This window comes from Festucalex cinctus, chromosome 11 (genome assembly GCF_051991245.1).
Source record: "Festucalex cinctus isolate MCC-2025b chromosome 11, RoL_Fcin_1.0, whole genome shotgun sequence".
In the NCBI taxonomy this organism is placed as follows: Eukaryota; Metazoa; Chordata; class Actinopteri; order Syngnathiformes; family Syngnathidae; genus Festucalex; species Festucalex cinctus.
In genome coordinates this window covers 6428425-6445372 of record NC_135421.1, presented here as the reverse complement: position 1 = coordinate 6445372, position 16948 = coordinate 6428425, and the positions used below count along the sequence as shown (strand labels likewise).

The 16948-nt window shown below is 39.6% G+C and overlaps 1 protein-coding gene across 1 annotated transcript in view; it reads right to left on the bottom strand.

Annotated features, from left to right (window-relative positions):
- The window catches only part of gli2a (GLI family zinc finger 2a), a 93843-nt gene that overhangs the window by 54770 nt on the left and 22125 nt on the right, over window positions 1–16948 (bottom strand). The window lies entirely within an intron of this gene.

Below are 16948 nucleotides of genomic sequence, written 5' to 3'. Positions count from 1 at the left end.
ACGTTTTCTTGTCTGGACTCTGTTCAGGGCAGACTTAGTCACTCTGGGAATTAGCTTTAAGACGCTAAAAAGAAACAGCTGTGAAACAAGTTTAAGGGCCTCAGAACAACTAGACTGGATCGTAGGTACAATCTCCTGCAAAAGCCAACTAATTGGAAAAATCCAATAAAAACAACATATACAATTTTAGTCAGCGATAATTACTACATTTTACCATTTTAGGAGGACTCATCGGACCGTAGTTATGTATTTTGACTTTTTTTTAAACAATGACCCAACTATTCATGATTTAGACAAGAAAGAAATGAGCTGAAATCAATTTACTAAATGAAAATAAAAAGATAGCAGGATACATTTTTACCTCAAAGCAACAGGCTTGTAATACAAACACGAGTGCCCTTCTCATTTGCTTGGCAACATCACCAACGTGAGTACTCGAAACATTGTGTGATGGGATGTTATAATGCTAAAGACCTATCATTGTTTAGCATGAAAGTTTGTTTAGTCTTCTTTAGCTCCAGGCTATGCCTATATCAGTTAATTAACAAAATATTGTACTGATTTGAATTTACCACAGTAGCTTTCAATCATACAAACGTTTGACCGTGTAAAAGAGGGGTGAGAAAACTTGAGGGCCAGACTGAATCAAAGATGCAAAAGCTGGCATCTGCCTCGATGCTCTGTAACCAAAAAGGGTCATATGTAATGTGTTTAATGGACTGATTTTAATATAGTGCTTTTATCTACACCATATGGTACCCAAAGTGCTTTACAAAGCCTCACATTCACCCATTAGTGGTCGGCTGTTGCCTTGTCCACTGGATGAAATTGAACTTCAGTGTCTTGCTCAAGGACACTTTCACATGGTCACCAAGGATGAGGGTCGAACCCGCATCCTCACAAACAGAAAACAACCACTCGACCACTGAGCCATGCTGCCTCATGCTTAATGACCAGTGGATGACATCATCACCTGCCACCACAGGGTCCCTGGTTCGAGACACACGGAACACAAGGCTGTGATATCCTTGACCAAGACATCGATACCCTGAACTGTTCCCGGGTGTGCCATTAACAGTATGTGTTCGCTATGATGGGTCAAATGCAATTTTTGGACTTGAAATGAAATGCTACTTCTTCTTCTTCATTCTCTCCATGTTTATGTGATCTTAACACAAATAGCAAAATGAAATAAACAAAGGCCTAATGAGCAACACATGCTGCTTTCAACATAGTCCCTTCTTGGCAATGAGGGTTGAACTATTTATAGAAGTGAAGGATTTGTGATTGACAGAAAAAAAAAAAAACCTTGCCCGATGTTATTTTACATGTCTGTCTTCATTAGATTTTAAACATGCAAATGGAGGGACCTTTACATTGAGTGGTGAAAGCTCAAGTCACATAGGAAAGTTAGCGACCGTTTTTCAGACAGCAGTGTTTTGCACATAAAAGAAACATATTCGTGTGAGATTTCATCTGCTCGTACACTGGCTTGTCTGCCTTTGACTGAACACGTATGTGAATCTGAGGGTTGACGCCGCGTTGACAAATGCTCCGGATACAAAATAGAGCGTCCTACTCAACAACAACAAACAACAGTACTTGAGATAAGGACTCATTTGTAACAGAGGCTGAACAGACAAACAGCACGCATTGTGTGATAAAATTACCCAACATGCCGCTTCCCGTGTATGCCATGACAGGAGATATGTTACCTCTCGGTCACTGGGAAGTTGCTTCACATTTTGTAAGGTGACCTTATTCTTAAATATGGTTGTTTAGATTTAAATAAATCATACCTATGCTATTTTATTGTAAAGTAATGCCTCTGTCTATTTAATTTGTCAGTCAATTTATTCATATTACTGCAGAAGTTCATTGGTCTTTTTCCCCCTGCTATATACAGTTAATTTATAACTTGGCCAATTTTGGAATTTTTATTTGATAATACAAAGTCTTTGATAAGATGACCCTGACACAGAAAGGGGTAAAATGCAGTAAGTAACCTTGGGTGAAGTGATATTGTCGATTTTTATTTATTCATTTTTTTTAAGCTGCTTTATTTTTCCTATCAAATTCCACCTTTTAGAATACTGAAAATGATTTTGTTTACTCAAAACTGTCCCATATGATCATGAATATGAAATATTTGTTTTTAATTGTAACACTTTATTATTTACATTTGCAACAACCCTGTATTTGTCAGCCTTATTTTTCCATATCATCCTTTATTCTGTCATATAGAATTGAGTATGACCTGAGCTGGCGTTCCTCAGTGACATGTTGGTCACTACATCAACGTTTCTTGGTCAAGATATCTTCACCAGTTTTTTTCTTTGAGGCCATTTGCATCCAACCCTGGTCTTGGTACTTGGAAATTTTGGATATAAAGACTCGTTTTTTGTTTTGTTTTAACTTCCATGTCCTGTTAAATTCCACACCTTACGTGACATAAGCTTTATCATTCGTAGAAGACTTACTGTGCCAATTCAGTGTTTCCAAATATAATTATTGCAGTGTGTTTGTCGGTGTTCTTCTCGCCTTATGTACCGGTAGATAAGAATTTGTTAAGTGGTGGTTTACATTAATTCTGATGTGCTCAAGTTTCACCTGATTTGTTTTCCTTTACTTAGAGTAAAAGGGAAATTGTATATTTGGAATTTCCACAGCTGCATCCGAACGACATTGGAAATTGATTTGTTCAAACTGAAATAAACAGTGAACCCATGTGAATTAACGGCATTTCTGCATAAAATGTATCTGATATTCAACAATAGAAAAAGACAACCTTCTTGAACTAATACCATACAAACAATGATGTGTTATCCTTTTTATTAGAGACATCATGTAAACATTCTAAGTGCAAAGTGGGAAACATAAGTGCACCTCTGGGCTAAAAACTTCTCCAAGAGCTAAATTGGCGTCAGACAAACTGGAGTTATTGACGAAAGCTGCCCTGCCCCATAAAAAAAACCCCACCAGTTTTGAAATTGTTGTTCTCAAGAAGCATTACACGAGAGGTCTCAGAACACCTTCAATGGGGAACCGCACGAATGCTATTTTTAGACCGCAAGGCCACGTGACTTCAGCAGCCTGAACAAGGAAGTGGGTCAGAAAGAAGCTTGCTCATTGACGAGCCATGCAAATAGTGCTTGTTTTGTTCTCGTTTATCTCCGGAAAAACAACATGCCGAGTAAACACAGCTGTTATAGAACTTGCAGAAACCACTCCAGACACTACAACCGTCCACATCGCGACGTATCCGGTGCGTAAACAACAGCTGCCTTTGTTCATTTGAATGGGAGTTTGCTGACGTAATGGGCAAGAAAAATGCCATCTTCTATCCTAATACTCTACCAATTCCGATCGCAGTAAACCGCAGTATGTCGGGTTTCATGTCCTTCCCTGGGGGTGGTGTCATGGGGGGGGGGGGGGGGGGGGGTGTCTCCTCATGTAGGCTAAGCACGCTGAGCACAACAAAACATACTGTAGCTGGTGAAATGAGTAAAAGTTGGTCATATGTATACAATTCAGGTTAAGGACTATCCACAAATGGCATCCCAGGGTGACATATGTCAATGGTAACTTCAGTACCATATACGTCACCCTGGAATATATCATTTGTGGACGGTCATCTAACTTCAACTCTGGGGCGGCTGAAATTATCCTTCTTATCAGCCAGTTCCATCTTCACTTTCGGCTGGACTCAAATCTTTGGCGAGTCCCCCTTGGCTGTACTGCTCTTAAGGAAGTAAGGAAACCAGTGTGAAAACCCGGAAGTCAGAAGTTCCGCCTCCTCAATGGATTATATGCCAATATGCCATGTTGTAACAGAAAAATTACACAAATCAATGGCACACTTGTTTTTTTACAGTACAGTACCTATTTTTAATTAAAAAAAAAAAAAAGAATTGTTATAAAATTATTGAATCAATGACTAAAAAATGGGCGGCACGGTAGTCGAGTGGTTAGCACGTCCGCTTCCCAGTTCTGAGGTCTCCGGTTCGAGTCCAGGCTCGGACCTTCCTGGGTGGAGTTTGCATGTTCTCCCCGTGCCCGCGTGGGTCTTCTCCGGGTACTCCGGTCTCCTCCCACATTCCAAAGACATGCATGGCAGGTTAATTGGGCGCTCCGAATTGTCCCTAGGTGTGCGTGTGTGTGGATGGTTGTTCGTCTCTGTGTGCCCTGCGATTGTTTGGCAACCAGTCCAGGGTGTCCCCCGCCTACTGCCCAGAGCCAGCTGAGATAGGCACCAGCAGCCCCCGCGACCCTTGTGAGGAATAAGCGGTCAAGAAAATGGATGGATGGATGACTAAAAAATGCAACAATATTTCTATTATGCTAACATTTCGTCCCACTTTTATGTTGGCAAGAGTGTGAAAAATTAGAAAAAAAATATTGTACACTTTATTATAAATGTAGATCTATATTGATATATAAAATTAGTGAGTGAGTTGATTATTGATGTCATGCGATTAACTATGATTAAAAATTTTAATCAACTGACACTTGTAGTTTCTACATGATAAACGCTGGGTCACTGTCCTTACACAAAGCCATTCAAACCATGCCGGACTTGGCAGAGCTCCTGCCTTCCCTCCCTTGACCCCTGCGCTCACACTACTCTTGAAGCATTCAAGCTTCTCAACTCAACTCAACTTGCTAACATCACTTCATTATACAACTTCTGCTTGCTATGATTTCTATTGTGCAAGATGCATTCGAGTGGTTCTATTAATCTCTATTTTATGCAGTTTTCACAAATCAATGGTAGAGGAGTGAATGCATTGCAGTAACGGTACGACACTTGCAAGCATGTGCCTGTGTATGTCCAGCATCTTAGTAGTATTTAGAATTATTATATGCAAGGTTGTGGTTATCGTTAAAAACTGGCTAGGAACAATTACATTTCAGTATCAGTAACTGTATGACACCATAACGTTACACCCCCCCCCCCCCCCACACACACACACACACGTATCTACATGTCCACAGGTGCCAGCCCTCATTTTCCAAGAGTGCCAGAGGAGGTGAAAATTACCAAACTTGAGCATGCCTATTGCATTCACACTAGCCAAAGCTCCCAGACTTTAGATGTCAATTGGACTGAAGCACAGCACAGATTGCCCAGTATGCAGTTACAAAAGTATGGCTACCTTCATAATCGTGAAGGGAAACGCAAACAAATACAAACACAGTTGTAGTAGGAAGAGGAAACACTGTTCCATGTGCTGTCTTAGTCTTAGTTGAAAATAAACAGTTACATCGTGAAGTAATTACAGTGTGGAGGGCAAATTCCAGACTCTGGAGATTGTAAGGTAGAGCATGTTCAGCTTGAATTGATCAAGGAACAGTAAACATTTTTATTTATTTTTTTACATAGAAAATCCCATTATTAATCACGTGTACGACGAAATGTATTCCACCAGATTTCCATCCATCATGAGCAAGCTGAGTCTAGCTGACTTTAGGCAATGCAAGGTACACCCTGGATTGGATGTCAGTCAGGAAAATGTAAATTTTCAATTAAGTAGCATGCATGTTTTTGAAATATGTAATATGTAACTACTTAGAGGAAGCTCCCATGAAAACATGGGGAAGACATGCAAACTCCATCATCAAGAAAGGTGCTGAGATTCAAGCCTGGAAGCTTTGACTTGCTGGCTACATTTGAATTTCTTCAATGTTTCTGTTTTGAACCACTAAAAGAATTCTTGAAGGGGCTTCTTCAGAGCTTGTATGCTTACATCTGGCTCCTTGAATCAGAGAAGGCTTGAAAGAGTTTGGGCATTGTGGCTTATGTTATTGCAGTGCCTTCACAACCCCACCACCCCTCCCTTTCAACACTGTAATCTAAGAGCTGATTGAAGTTTTAGAAATTCCTTCCTGGCTTTTGATAATGATAATTCATTGACTAACCCTCGTACGCTCTGTGGAGGCAGGGTGCCACTTGTTACTACTGAATTAGTATTCATGCTCTCTTGAAATGCACCACATGAAGACCTTGCCAGCAAGAACACCAGGCGGGGTCGCACTGCACACTGTGGTTTAAGGGCAAGGGGTGTTTAACAACAACACAGATGGAAGGATATCATGAAATCAATTTGTTAGCTTGAAACACATTTTTTATTTTTTTATTTTTTTTTACTTTGGTGTATTCTGCAATGTAACAGTTAGGCAACAAATAATTGGAGATGCAGTCTAAGAATGCCAAAGGCTGTGTTCACCCTTGATAATGATACAGGGTGAATTTTGCATCGTAGATTTGGCCCTGGTTTACTGTTTTTACACTAGCATGTTTAATCATACAAAAGTTGCTCAGTAAAAAGCAACCCATTGAACTGATATTGTGTGATGCAAATCAAACTATTAGAACAACATAAAGTAGTTGTCTCCTGATTTACTTTACATACAATCATTTTGTTTGTTCACATGGTGGTATATTCATCGTCTGTGTCATGGAGACATTCTAAAATAAATGTGTATGGTACAAAAAAAATCCAAGCCATGCTTCAATATTTCACACACAGCTAGAGACATTCTGCAACAACAAGATGATGCTTCTACCATTTGCAGATCGCCTTGATTTTCAGTGTCATTTTGTAGGAATTGTCAATTCTGTGCTGCATTCATAAACTGGCTTTAATCTTTGGATAATAAACTTTTTTTTTTTTCTTTTTTCTTTTTTTTTTTACATATTTAAACTAGGGTGACCACAAGTCCCTGATTTGGCTGGGACAGACCTGATTTTGAGCTTTGGGTCTCGGTGGATTTCACCAACCTAATTGTTTTGTCTCGCAAATACGCAGGTCCCGTCCTGGCGTCCCGATATTGTCACGTGAATGTCAATCACATAGCTATCAAAGCGATTTCATTATGCATTTCATTTTCATTTGTTTCGGGCAACAACTTAAAGTTGAACAAAGGAGCAACAATGCATACTGTGGTTTCATAATATGAACAGCAAAAACAAAACTGAGAAAAAAAAGAGGCAAAAAAAATATGATTTTGCTTGAAAGGGAGTGGGGAGAAGAAAACTTACTCTTAGATTCATACGATAAACCAATGGGAATTTAACTGTTAAATTGCTTCTTATTTACTTCCAAATTAAAATTTGTGTTCTCCTTTTTTCTCTTCATTCACATCTAATCGTCACGGCAAAAATGTCACAGTGTATGGTGTATGATTGTGCCAATGAGTCATATTTAAGTCAGTGCATAGCTCGTGACAGGATTCAAAAGACCCGGTCCAGACATCAATAAGCTTTTTAAAACATACTGTACAAGGTAACAGACTTTCTCGGCATGTGTCTATTTTGGGATTACAGTGTTACTTTGTGTTGCATTTTGCTGGTGTCGGACTGGGAACTCCCATTTCAAATTTGGCTAAATTTCAGATTTTTCACCAACATATTCTAGTGCATACACGTGTGGGTGTTATTTTTTACAAATTATTGACCTTGACCAATATGAAGCATTCAAAATGGCTTGCTCCCTTTGTTGATTCAATGTTAGCAGTTGAAAAAACATGCTATTTTCAGGGTCTCCAGAAAAGTGCTGATTTTGGAGGTACAAGCATTGCGCCTGACACCAGCAATTGTGTTGTATGATAGTGTCATACTGACACACAACAGGCATTGTCACCGATGTCATAGCCTGAAATCATGATAGCATAATAGTAGTGATCTCACATGTAGGAGGTAGAAAGCAACATGGAACAGAGCTACTGAGCATGCTGATGAATGTGTCATCAATCTGTGAACAAGAATGTGCATGTGCGCTAAAAAATTTCAACACAACTTCAAAGAATCGTCTAACTAATCCACCTGTTTTGAATTGGTTGCCTGTAGTCATGGTAACTTAAACATTATATGATTAAACCAACAGGCTATCACTCAAATCTTTAATAATACTGTAAGCCACTTGTGATTTTTGCATCTGATTTGTGAGTGTGAGGTCAGTACTCGAAAAGAATACGACTCAACAACAACCATAGCTGTAACTAAGTGCTACAGTATATGTGTCATGCAATGCGTAATGATTACTTCATATACCCAAAGGCAAAAATAAAATAAAAATAGTGCGGTTAAACTGACTTTAAACTGTCTCTCGCCCCACCACAAACATGTGAATGTATACAATGATTTGAGACCCATTCACAAATTGTCATTTTTGCAAAACAGAACAGTTGTAGCTGAGTTTGAGGTTCCCTTGACTTTCTCTCTATTCAAGGCACACCACAAAATAACTTGTAAGATACAGCTGTAAAGGGTGAATGCGGTGTTCACGTAAACCTTTTTCCTCAGCTTTTTGGCAAGCAAACAAGGGCAGTATTTCTAAATGGGGCCATATTCTGAATGGACTGATTTAAGTAACATGACACTTTTCTCTGAAAAGTCTTTTTTGCGTAGTTGGTAGATTCAGAACAGCTGTAAAACGTTAAATATGAAGCGCTGATCTGACTTTTGTCCTGTAACTGACTACATGAATAAATGATCAGATGAATTACCGTATTTTCCGCACGATAAGGCGCACCTAAAAGCCTTCAATTTTTTCAAAAGTTGACCATGCGCCTTATAATCCAGTGCGCCTTATATATGGATCAATATTGAGCCGCAACAGGTCTTGCTGTCAAGATGCTATCGGTGACCCTGCACGATCGGTGACGCGCATGCGCAGAAGATCCCGCCATCTTGGATCGCTTGCTAATACTAATACTTTACCTCAGAGAAAATAATAAAACAGCTGTTTATTCATTTTAGGAGTGAATGGAGTTGTCAGAAAGCTGGTTTGTAATCTATTAATAAAGTTTGACTGACCTATCTGACTTTTTTTGTTGACATTCCGTTTAGCGCAGCACCATCTAATGGATGCCTAACGTAACCCCAGCCTCTACTGTTGCGCCTTACATATGGAAAAAGTTTTCAAATATGTCATTCATTGAAGGTGCGCCTTATAGTGCGGAAAATACGGTGTCTCCTTCAAATGTAAAAGCATAAGGCTTCTGTACACACTATAGTCCATGAATCTTTGGGGAGAAGTTGCACGTACATCTTTTAAATAATTTTTAACGTATCCAGATAAAAAGGCTGCAAGAGGAATTCATTGTCTCTTTCTGTGGTCAACATGGAATCATATCCCTGTGCCCGTGACTCAACAAAAACGTTTTTTTTTACTTGGAAAAGTATTTCTTCATTAATGGGTGATGGCTGATGGTCTTTGGATTATGTTTTTTGACAAACCTCAACCCCTTCCCACCAGCAGTCAATTAAGATGCCAAAAAGTCTTGACCAATACAGCTCGTCTGACCTTAGGGGTTGAAATGTTGCCAAGAGAAATATGGTAATTAGTAATCACCCAAACACCCAACAAGTGGTAATGGACAAGCAAATGTCTACATACAGATGAATGACATTTAGATCTTGAGAAGCTCTTTCTAGGTCATTCTGCATCATTCCATGCCATTCAATATCATTCCAAATCATTCCACAGTGTTTCATTCAGCTTTCCAGCCTTCACACGTCATTTCCCCAGAATTGGCATTTTCTAGTTTTTTGTTTTTTTTTACTTGTTCTATGGTGCAGAGACTAGTGTCACTATTCAGAAAAAGATTTTGTTTGTTATGCTTTACCTGTATCCACTGTCATCACTCATCGGCTTATTTTGCCAGCCACAGTTTACTCCAACTAACGTGTCACGTCCTTGAGGGAAAGCATTATGAGCAGGCTGTTATGACACATGACTATATTCTCTACCCAGGACTTAAGGGGCACCTTCCAAGGGATATGGCGAGCACAAGATCTTATATTTTCACACAAACAAGCTCCATTGCTGAAGAGAGTTCGCCACAATAGCAGTGGAATCGACAAGACAAAAAACAAAGGTCACCAGGATTCTATCTTCCTTTATGAACCAGGTAAATACATTTACACTCAACTGACTTGTAGGACAATTACTAACCCGTGTAACTAAGGCCTAATCATGTACACTGTACAGAATGTCAAACTTTTCAAACCTTGATGTTGGAGTCTTTTGGTGTGTTATATTACAGTACAATATTATACACTAAAATTCTCGTGAGCAATACATGCATGATGAGGTGCATTTTTTTTTGTTTACTCCCACACAATCCCAGAGTAATATCAGACATGTAATTCCTATCATGGGTGGTTGAGCTCCCTCACAGAGTGCAGCACTGTGGTTAATTTTTTTCCCCAGTAATGTTTCTACAAGGGTGTACCACAGCTGTATCTCCAGGCGAGGGTAGAGGAGTCCGCAGTCCTCGGTGGGGGTAACGAGGCTGACCACATACTGTCCATCTCTAGATCAGCTCACCATTGCTGAATAGGGTCCATTTACACAAGCGCCTCCTGCCTGTGTTTACAGTTAGTACACATTTTTGTTTTACCATGTCTAAACTCTTCAGATGTTTATTTTGTTTCTCTCTCACTGTGAGGTTTACGGGAGTAAGTCAAATTATCCCAGACCGAAGGTTAGGCTGGGTTAAAAGCAAGCTCATTACACATAAATTCATATGAAAAAGAAGGAAAAAAACAACAACTTTCACATGTTCCTATCAAATACATTGTTGGTCTGACGTGACACCTAAGAGGAGGGGGGAAAAAAGCTGTGCACCTTATTGCGCTAATTCCCCTCAGCTCTACAAACAAAACAGGCAGGAAGTGTCTTAGAAGCAGGGACATTGATTATACTTCACATACTGGGAAAGAACGTGAAAAAAGGGGAAGCAGACACCAAAGAAAACTGTGAGACTCAAGGGATGGGGAGGAAAAAGCTGCTTGATGGGGTGTTGCTTAATCCCCTCAAGCATCCATATATTGCTTTACCACTGCTTTTCTCTCCCACTGCTTGTAAAATGGCACCAGATATAACATGATGTCTTTAGGCCCTACAATCATTTGGTACACAACTTGATTTGACTATTGACCAGGGCTGGCACATATTTTGGTAGATTCTAAGCATTACTATGAACCAACTTGTTCAGTACATGACCAAAAGAAATACAGACTCCAAGATGTTCATTTTAAGCTATCTGACATTATATTTTGCTTTATCATAAAAGTTTGAATACTTTTGGGGGATTTTGGGGAAAAGGGAGCTAGTAAATTGCAAGTCCAGAATGTTCATTCAAATAATCAATTTATTTAACAACAGTCATTCTATAGACCCCTTCATGGCCTACGTCACGATGACGTCACATTGTTTACTGGAGGCAAAAACAACTTGCCACTGGAGGCAACAGAAGTGCAGCTAGAAGTAAACAACGCTGGTTGTCTGTAGAAAATGTCGTCTTGTTGTGTTTTTGGTTGCCAGAACCGTAAAAGCACCAACAAAAACTTGAAATTCTATCGCATCCCAGCCTCTGCCAGTCAAGTAATCGCAGACGGCTGTGGTTAAACGTGATTAGGCGAAAGGACTGGACTGACACTATCATCAACAATGCTCGTGTTTGCAGCACACACTTCATATCAGGTAAGATTTAACTATCAGATTCAGCCTGGACAATGATATGGGCTAGACTTAGTTGTGATTGACATTAGTCATTATTTATGTGACTATTTTTACATGCACGGACTTACAAAAAGTCTGTGTTTACATGCTACATGCGCGAATGCTAACTGCGAGCTAACCAAACCTTACCTGTATGTTTAAGTTTTGTCGAGGCGAAAGCCCCCACAATGGTTCTGATAACTTCTTGTAAAATTTTTGTAGGAGAGGTACATGCCTCGTATATCCTCGTCTTCTGTCCCTGTCGTTGACTTGTTAGCACTTGCGACCGCACGACAAGTTGTTATATTCTAAATTTTGAACATGTCCATTCAAGACGTTGTTGTAGACATCTAATGATTTATAGGCCTTCAGTTTATCTATAAACGCTCAGTTTTTCTATAAGGTAGATTTCACTGTCCGGCCATTGCACGGTGGGTTGTTCCGTTAAATCGTCTATCCAGTGTGTGAGTGCGTAGGGGTCAGTAAATATCGTCCCATCAGTCAGAGTTAACTTTTTAAAGTAACATTCACGGTCATGGGGAGTCAGTTTACTCACATACTAACTCAAATGGCCGTTTTCTGCGTCCATTCCGACGTAAACATTCTGTGAAAATATGCTGACCGGTGTTAGAACCACATGCCACTGAGGTGTTCTTGCCTCCAGCTAAGCCCCGACCTTTAAATTGTGTCGCATAGTTTACAAACTGAAGGGGTCTATACATGAGCAGACAACCAACAAATAGAGGCAGAAACTGACTTCACCAACTAAGGTTTGCTATTATACAGTATGGCTCAACGAGATGAATCATTCTCGTGTTAGTTTTTTTTTTTTTTAAATGCAGCTGTAGGACAACAAGGAGCTATCACTAAATGTTATTAGAGATGACACCTGATTTTGCGACATTTTAAATATGGGTTGAAAATGAAGCCAAAGGGAGTGGTGCTTCTCAATGTACAGCAGTGTATGCAGGATGTGCTCTAGAAATAGTCGATAAATAAAGCATTTCCTTGGTTTAAAATGTATGTTTTATTTTGTCATAGACCAAAAAATAATTCTGTAATGAACTTTGTGGCCTGAGCATTTGAAAGATGTTTGTTTGTTTGCTTTTGTGAATGCTCCTGCATCAGAAGAGGAATTTGTTGTTTCTTTCAGCGAAGGTTGAGGGCCAAGAAGTTAAAACCAAAAGAGGGAAAAGGGATCTGGCTAGCATGCGGTCATCTCTGCATAACGCTGACCTCTGAGCCCTAAACCCATTCCTCTACCTCTCACACAGTCTGTGAACACCACAGCGGCATAAGAGCCTCATTTAGGAGCATAGAAAGAAAGGCAGAACTCTCTTTCTCAGGAAGATTAGTGGCTGTCCCTTTGGAGTAGGCCTTTGGATAGAGCAAGGAGTGGGGAGGAGGGCATTGGTTTTTTTTTTTTTTCTTTCTCGGGGACATTTTTCTCTGCCAAGGGGGCCGTGACCTGCTCCAGAGCGCCCTCCGGAGAAACATGGTTAGGCGCCTGAGCTGCATCTGAAATGCAGCCACGATAGCCGTGATTAACACGCCGCGCTTTATCTGAAAGCCACACTCTATTCCGAGCAGCAGTCATTATATGCTTCTTCATCCATCTGCGTTCTACTGAACACTCAGAAGGAGCAGCATATTTAATCAGTGTTCATGTTGTTGAAGTAAAAGCAGGATGGGATGCTGCATGGTGCGTTGTGTTCCACCACATCATTACCCACCCCAGATACAAAACAGCTATGAAAAACAATGCCGAGGCCCGATACTACAAAATGCTTTAACGCTACATCACATTAGTAATTGCTGTGAATGCCATTTCTGTAAACTGTGTGATGGCTAGGTCAACTTGACCTTTCGGTTTGCCTTATCACGGCTTTTACTGCCAACATCAACACAGCGCCATCCCAAAATCCTATTCAATTGCTAATTTGGGACGCTAAGAAACCTCTAGTTAATTACTCTTGCCATTGTATGTTTTACTATGTTTGGGCACAAAGACAAATCTCTGGTGGTACCAGTTAGTAACTAGTTGCTCGCAACATGTGGCCCGGGTGGCAATAGCAGGTAGTCTGACAACTGTTGCTTGGTTTTCTTTAGGTAGCCTACGATACTTCTTTTTCATTGATGTGGACTCAGACTAGTTTGTAATTCATTCACCACGTTTAATGGTCTTTTTCATTGATTTAATAAAAAACAAAAACAAGATGAACTTTCATATATCAAAATTCATTTTATGAAACATTTTTGCCCATAAAAAAAAACCCCTCAAAATGTCAAATATGGGTGTTTTGAATTAGGAACACAACTTTAAGTGCAATATAAGGCACAATATCGTCTTTGACAAAGTTCTATTAATCTTTTTTTTTTTCTTTTCCTGGTGATCCAAAAAGTGACCCGTTTCGTTTCGTGAGTCAAATCTGAGACAGACGGACAGACCGACCAGTGGATCAGTAGTGGCCTTGTGCAGAGAATATAAGGCTATAAAACTGTAATTGAAACTGACCTAATAGGTAATGAACACAGCACACATGATCCTGTATTTGTTGTGCAGTATGGATGTAGGCATGTTTTCCTCACAGTTTTCCCTTTAGAAAGGGTTTGATCTTTTACTGTCTTGGAAGCAGGCACCTTATCTGAACACATGTTACACTGACATAGTTAAGGCTCAGGTTAATGCAGGCTTGTAAATCCCGGGGCTTTGGAGTCAGGTTGCAAGTGACAAGCTTGTGGAAGCAAGCCCTGTAGCTATAAGAAAGATGCAGGCTGTCCCACCAAATGCGGGGCCCATTTACAACCATTAACTAGGCTTTAAAAAAGCAATTTGATTCTTATCTCACAGAGTAACCTGCACTTTTTGTACTTGCAACTCAAAGCATGTGCATTCTTCATTAGAGGCCACATATATATACACAGTACAAAATGTGTTAATGCTCCAAGACACAGAACAGTTAAAAGAGAATAAGGCCTTCTTAAAACTAAAGAACTAACAATGCGGATGAAAAAACAAAACAGATTTGAGTGTGTTTTATAATGTTGCAAATACTGCTTGTGTTTTTTAAATGATAATTTCTTTCATTTTTAAACTTGTAGACTTTAACGAAGTCTCTGTTGTTTGGACTTGATATTCCCAAACACAACTAACCTAAATAAAAAGTGCCGCTTTAAGAAGAATGTTTGTCATCTTAAAAGGGATTCCTGATGTATACACATTTGCTCTATTTCCTTTGCACATGAATGCGTAAAAACTGGATCATATAACAAATAAACTAAATGACAACAAAAGCAGAGCAAGTGTCTAAGGACAATCAAATGTTCTACTTTTTGTTTTTAAGTGTTTAAGTCAGCTTTATGATGGTATGAATGATTTGCTCCTGCAGTAACCCTTAGATGATTGCCTCTGTGTCTCTCTGAGGGTTTTCAAAGTCTGCAAGCTGGGTCCACCAGCATCATTTAGTAATTTATAACACGGGTACCTCAGAGGCATGAACAAGGTCGTGCGACCTCGTTAAGCCCAGTTTTCGTCATATATTCGCTAATGAAAACAAGAGCTCTCGTCTTTTCATTATGTTTATTTTGTGACTTTGACCAAGCAAGCACCATCACATTTGACGTCACATCCCCAAAAAGTTGTTAAGTGAGCATTACTTTTTTCAGCGGTGCAAGGTAATGAAATGTCAACCCCTATAGAGCTACAAGACGTGCAATGGTCATACATATAAATAATTCATCTCCAAGCTAGTTAGATATTTTCTTTGCTGACTTGAAAATACTTGTAGACTCTTTGTGGAGGTGCCAGGGAGGGTGCACTGAAACGTCCTAGTTTCAACCCCGCATCCCTAAACAATTAATGCTCATGGCTAATCTTGTGGCAGGCCACCAAGATCATCACTAAGAAAAAAAAAATTGCTAATACCACAATATTATATGACATCTTGTTTGCATTTCAAAGGCCCTTCCTTTTTCTCTGACTTTATCTGGGGCCTGGGATACAACATGTCGTCCACTGCTATGCCAGCCTGTTTTAGTAATTCATGAAATGTACACTCGGGAGGTGAGAACAAGGTCTTTCGACCTCATTATAGCATTTTTTCATCATCTCCTCTCTGACATCTCTAAATGATGCAGCCCCCATCTCGTTTCATGTATCACCCAATTGCTTATGCGAGTCATCGTGTTTTACATTATGCTCATTGCACAGTGGAACATGATCCTACAGGAAACAGAAATGAGTTCTACAATATGTTTGTGTGTGGAAATGCAGTAAAACGGTCTGGTTTTCCACATACAGTGTGGTACCTCACCTTACTAAATTAATTGGTTCTGGAAGAAAGTTCTTAAGTAGAAAATTTTGTAAGTAGACGCATTTTCCATGTAAATGCCCTAATCCGTTCCAAGCCTCCCAAATTTCAGACATAAATGTTTTATAACGCATAAAAATGCATCAAAACATCTAAGAAATACATGTTACAATTAGATTATTGCAAAATAAATGAGAGTTGTGCGTAATGTAAAAAACAAAGAATAAGAGTAAAGAATAAAAATGATGGTCATTTACCTTTTTAACTGCTGTCCCTTTTGTTTTTTTGCCCTCTTTTTGGTTCATGTTCTCTCTCAGGAGTGTTTTTGAATGGTGTTTTGTAAAGAATTGATCCAAGGATGTTTGTTTGTTTGTGTTTTTATCTTATTTGTTTTTTTTTATATCACTCACTCACTCACTCACTCACTCACTCACTCACTCACTCAGTCAAGCTTAGATCATGTAAGCCGGACATGATCTCCCAGGCGGATAAGTGAACCTGCGCCATCCGGCACCGAAGGCAAGTGACGGTTCCACTACTCCACCTGGCGCCCTTGTTTTTTTTGTTTTTTTTAAACAATCCTTCAAAAATGTCCAAGGCAAACATCATCATAGTGAGCGATCGCCCGAATCCTGAACACATTTTCTGGGTGATTCTTTTCAATATATTCCAAAACTTGATGGAAACTTCATGTACGATGGCGAGGCATTTTTCCAAAAAAGGCCCGTCTTATCGCAATTAAAAATTTACTGTGCAACGTAGCCTTCATTTATCACCAATTGTTTTAGTTTTTCCACAAATTTGTTGGCTGTTAGTTAATATTTACGTAAAACTATCCAAACACCTCATGGCCCGAGGGGCGAACGACAAGGACGCTACATAGACACATTCTCTACAGACACATTCTATTTTATATCTATGGTCAAATACTCTTAGCCAATGGGATGCCAGGTCGACACTTTCTATTATGTATCTATGGTCACATACATTACAGGTTCCTCTTAGCCAATGGGATGCCAGGAAGATGCCAGTAATAGCCAATGGCAGAGCAGCTGTAAGTATGTTGCGTTCAGTAAACTTCGGGAGCTGCAAGTAGCGACCCATACTGTAGTTTTACCTTTCGTTTCC